A 6,180-nucleotide genomic window follows, 5' to 3' on the forward strand; every position below is an offset into this window, starting at 1 on the left:
AAAGAAAAGTGTAGAAGTAGATGCATGAGGAAACAACATCAAGTAGCACGAAGGGCAATAGATACCCAAACCCTAAATACTAACATGAAACCTAACTATGTAGAGACCATTTTTAATACTCAACATACTACTCTTACCCAACATTCATAACATTAATTACATCATGACTCCTCTATTTCGATCTATGAGCATTTGGAAGAATCCTAGGAGGACCTAACACTAGTGCAAAAAGAAGAAAATGATACTCTTTATTTAGTGCGGCTTTTGCGCTACCCGCTTTCGTAAAAAACGCGGTGGCATTTTTGAAATTATTTTGATTTACGAATGCGGCTATTTATATAGCCGCACTTGTAAATCAAAGCGCTTGATTTACGAATGTGGCTATTTGTATAGCCGCACTTGTAAATCAAAGTGTTTGATTTACGAATGTGGTTTTACCTTTAGCCACATTCGTAAATCCTTTTTTAACCTAAATTTTGAAGCGCGCCACACACAATTTCATACTTTCTTTCTCGTCTTTACCTTCGTTTCGCGTTCGCACTCTGAGTTTGTCTCCTTCTGCTGCATCTGCATTCCATTTGTGTCAATGTAAGTTTCGTGAGCTCTCTTTCTTCCTCTTCATCTTCACAAATATATGCATAAATGTTTTCGTTTTTCTTATATATGTTTTTTTTCTTGCATTGGTGGTCTCGAAGCACTGTTTCGTTGGCTGACATTCGTTTTTCTTACATTGTTTGGTTTCTTGCATTGTTCAGTACTCTTTCATTGTCTTCGTGGATTCTTGTGGGTTTTTTGGTTTGCCCCGTCACTGCTTCCCTGTCCGTCGCCGCTTCTGTTGTCGCCGCCGTTGTTGGCGCTCCCGTGACTCTTCATCAACGTTACCTTCACACAAGATTGACGATGTTTTAAAATTTTTTATTTTTTTTAATGATTTGGCATATACAAGTGCGGCTAAAACAAATAGTCGCACTTGTAAATGGTATTTATAAATGCGGCTATATAGCCGCATTTGTATTTCTTGATTTACAAGTGCGTGTTGATCAAATGCGACTATAAAGCTGCATTTATAAATTCGAAATAGCCACACTTATTTTATGTTTCTGCACCAGTGTAATAGAAAATAGGTTTTTTATGGCATTATGGAGGTACCACTCTCTATTCGGTGGGAAACCTTTGAATCTAGGTTGATACAATGACACAACTAATGAGAGCATGGATGGAAAAAGATATAAGAATAACAATAATGTGCACAATAATTCCAAAAAGGGTTACAATGAACATTACCTGAGATAACATTCTAGTTCAAGTTATTTTTTATATTTTTTTATACTCATAAAATTTGAATTTTCTTGTAATTTGGATTTAATATGTATTTGCAGAAGAGATCAAAACAGACTTCAATTCGAGATTCAATTCGATACTCAATTAAACCCAATTAACATAAGTGAAGTTTGGCCAAGAGAAGATAAAAGAGAAGCATAAAAAGTGTAAACAAGGCATGTAACTCACGTAGTGAATTTTGACCATTGATACAAGATTTAGGAATTTGATTTTAAATTTTGAAATTTCCCTCTCTTTTGGCCATTTGAACTTTTGGCCAAGTGGCTATAAATAGTCACCATCTCTTTTTATAAATCACTTTATAAATATATATGAGAAATTAAAAGAGTTTTGAAAGTCTATTATGAAAGTGAGTATTCCTCTATGAGCCTTATCTTGATATCTTAGGATTCAATTAGTGATTCTTCGACGAAGTTATCTTGAAGAGGAAGATATGAAAATATTCACTAGTGCAGATATGTAAAACAAATGCGGCTATTTTCAATTTACAAATGCGGTCATAGAACCGCATTTGATCAGCACGCATTTGTAAATCTGGAATTTACAAATGCGGTCCTATGACCGCATTCATAAATCACATTTACAAATGCGGTCATTTTAGGTAACCGCATTTGTATATTATTCTGAATTAGGGAGTGGGTTTGGGGTTTAGGATTTATGAATGCGGTCTTGGTAAAGACCGCATTCATAAATCACTATTTACAAATGCGGTCATTTACCAAGACCGCATTTGTAAATGCGAATTCACTATTTACAAATGCGGTCTTGGTAAATGACCGCATTTGTAAATAGTGATTTTTTTTTTAAAATACACTCTGTTTTGTGCAGAAACCATATATTTAAATAACCTGCATAATGATCAAACCCAGCCAGACAAATACAGAAATGTAGTGATCAATTGAAATCATCAAAATGTACATTTACAAGTGATCAAATTACATATAATAAAACCACTATTGTTTACCTATGCTAGAGTTATAAAAATTAATGAAATATGTGGACCAAGAATCTCTAACATATGAAATGCCTTCCTCACTCAATGGTGTTTCTTCTGTGAATAACTGCATTGCAAAGTTGACATAAATTAGTTTCTAGATATATATATGTTCAAGAATTATAAAAATGATTTAACATATACCTCTTTCCAACCAGTTTTAACACCTAGTCTTATAATGGTAATCATCCATTGCATAATGTAATAGCCACACTCATAGCTTCTTGGTTGTTTATTACACTATAATTCAATAAAAAGTAATATGTTAGTATATTGATAAACAATGATAATAGAGAAAGAAAAAAATTACAAACCTTTACTCTTATGTAGTTCAAATTATTTGAACTGGATCGACCTTTTAGGATGTTATATCCACGCCATGAACTGGTTAATACAAAAAACCTCGTTAGTAGATGGTTAATTAGTAACATACAAAGTTAAGTTTATACTATACTTACGTATCAATGATATCCTTAAATTTTGTGAGCATCTTCTTGTGTAGGGAACAGAACCACACAGCAGTCTTATCAACCATTGATAAGACAAGTAACTGCCAATGATGTCTATATGATCATTGAAAAGAGTTAGTAAATATTTAAAACATGAAATAATAATAATTGATGACATATAATTAAACTTACTCATTAATATAAGGGCATAAATAAATTTGTTTTCCCTCTTTTTCCAGGATGTTAGTGATGTATGCTTGAGTCTCAGTTGAGTTTGGTCCAACGGGATTAGTATATGCAGGATCTACGAATCCATACATATTTTCTTTCCCCTCAGTGATACAGACTCTATGCAAAAACCTACAAGTTTTTAGTTAAAGCATAATCAATAATGATTTAACATAAAGTAAATTGAATAATAGGTAAAGATACTTACATCATAAAAAATTGAATTATACTTATATTGAGCTCCTGTTTCCCAGATATAAATTCTGATAAATCTGTGTTGTAAATCATCAGTGGCAGTTCAGTGTTGATTTGAAAAAATGTATTATCCCACGGAACTGGAAAAGGATCATTGCCAATCTGACTAGCAATGAGACGTAGGGAAGCCATAGGATCGTCAACTGGAACCTCACGCTTCTTTTTCGGACTTGGTGGCTGAAAAGGTTTCTACAAGATAAACAACATTTGTATTAAATTATATGTAATATATAAATATAAATAAAAAATAATATAATGAAACGAAATTATTACATGAGGTTCGGGCATAGATCGAATGAGCTCTCTGGGCCAGGCAACGAATGTCTGAAATGCATCGGCCACAGTGGTTACCTCATCTGAAGGTAGTGGAACACGAGCATCAGGAAATCGTACTTTTTCAACTGTTACCTTCGCCACATCAGGGGAGAGAGGAACGTTATGTAAGGTGGTGGCGTTTGTATAGACTTTTCCAAGTGCCACCACCCGAGGAAGTTTGCCGCCCACTACCAGTAGCTCACAATCCTCTGTCTGCCCATTGATATCATCCCCTGATGTTGGAGGAGCCGCACAACTCCCCTTTGTGCTCTTGGGAGTGGGACTAACAAGGGGTTCAATCGGCTCAGCACAAACTTGTTGCGATAGAAACTCTTGTCGCATTCGATCATTCTCCTTTTTCATCTCCAGCCACATCAAATCAGTCTCCTTTCTCATCTCCTCCATTATTTCTTCACGTAACTTACTCTTCATTTGAGTTTCCTTCTTGGAGGAGGAGGATGGCTGTCGTTCTGAAACTCCAAAATAAAGTTTAATTCCGACCCCTTGTCCAGCGGCACGAACACGACCAGAGTGTTCAGGTCGTCCAATTGCATCAACCAGGATATCGTGACGACCTTCAGCAACAAATTTACCGTCGGATTCCAAGGAATCCTGCAAGAGTACACAAAAACCATATTTTCAATCATTAATATAATTAATGCTTTAAAAAAATTGAAAATAACAAAAATAACTTACAATTTTTTCGATTATAACCCCGGATTGCTCAGAACTTGGTGCACCCGACTTCTTAATTCGGGCCCTCTTCCATTTTACATGGCGAAAAGGTGGTGATGGAGGAGAAGTGACCCCTGTTTCCACATTCTCAGACAACGTCCCCTGTTGAGATTTCTCCTTTTCCACCATCAGTGTTTGCTCAAGTTTTTTATACCCCGAACGAGACATAACGTGCGGGGTAAGATTCTTCAAAGCTATCTCTTGAGCTTTCTTCCGACGATCCTGTCATAATTGAAATAAACAAACTGAAGTAAATAAGATAAACTTATTAATGTTATATAATAAAAAAGTTACTTCACTTACCATCCAAGCCTCATTTTCACGGCTTTCTCTAAAAAGACGCCATGTCTCTTCATCAATATGTTGGTACTTTAAACATGAATTTTCGTCTTTAAGGTTGCCAAAAATGTATCTCGAAGTCAGTCTTGACTTAAAGGTACGAAATTTAAGTGCGATATTGGATAATATCTTTGATCGAAGCGGTTCCACATCAGGAATGTCAAAGTTTGCCTGGAAAATAACATCATCAAATTAAAATTAATTAATCAATATTAAAAAGCATTATATGATAACAATAATAATGTAAAGCTTACCAGAACATCCTCCCATAGCATGTTCCGATCAACCTCTGAAACCTCATCCCATGAATTAATCAAAATGGAGAGCCTCTCACGAGAAACAACTCCAAGATAGCTCATAAACTCATCTGCCTTAGGACCAAAAGCCACTCCAGTGTTGACGTCAATATCAACAAGTGTCTTCTCACCAGCAGCACGTCTCAATGCAAGACGCTTCAATCTAGTAGGTCCTCTATTGCCTCGTTCAGATCGAGGTCTGTTTGGAGTCTGGTCGTCATCCATGTCTCTGTTAAAAAAATTAGGTAACAAACATTAGTTAATGTGAATCGATTTAAAATCATATAAAAATAATACAAAAAATTCTAAATGTTTATTTACATGTTGCATATGGGTTGAATGTTTATATGTAAATTCCTTCACTGTGGTCTTTACGGGTTGCATGTACATCATCAAGTACATCGTCATCTTTATTAGTTATCATTGGTGTGAATGAACGAGTTTCGCCATATTCAATATCATCTATGGCTTCCCCTTGTTTTTTCCCGTGTAAAACGACATACCAATGTTCTGACGTAGGATCTTTCACATAGAAAACCTGAGATGCTTGTTGAACCATTATAAATGGCTCATCTCGATACCCTATCTTTCGAAAGTCCACTAGTGTGAATCCTGATTCATCAATTTTAACCCCACTTTTATTGTCAACCCATTTACACTTGAAAACTGGAACGGAAAACTTAGTGTAGTCAATCTCCCATATCTCTTCTATAAACCCATAGTATGCCATTGATCCAAGTACTGGATTTGTATCTTTCGAAGTCGAAAACTGCATTGACTCGGCTTCAAGAGTAACACCAGAATTTTGAACTGTACTCTTTTCATCCATGGACTTCGTGTAAAATATACAATTATTCACTTCGTACGCTGTACATGAGATGACATCAAACTTCAATCCAGCAGCCAACCAAGTCAAGGTCTCTGATGCCGTTGAATCCTTGAACACCTCATCTTTAAACCAAGGCATGAAAGTTCTATTATGTTCCATCAAGACCCATTTCTCTGCTTGTCTTGGGTTATTTGCCTTCACAATGGCTTTATGAGCTTCTATGTAAGGTACAACTTCATCTGTGTTATTCAATATGTACAAATGTGCTTGCAAGACTTCTGATCGAGATTTGCTTACAATATTCACACCACGTAAACATTTAGTTGTAGAACGCCTGCGGTGCCATGAATTAGCTGGAACACCTATTGGATTTGCTTTTGTCATGTACTCTGAACAAAA

This window comes from Phaseolus vulgaris, chromosome 6 (assembly GCF_000499845.2).
Source record: "Phaseolus vulgaris cultivar G19833 chromosome 6, P. vulgaris v2.0, whole genome shotgun sequence".
Lineage (NCBI taxonomy): Eukaryota > Viridiplantae > Streptophyta > Magnoliopsida > Fabales > Fabaceae > Phaseolus > Phaseolus vulgaris.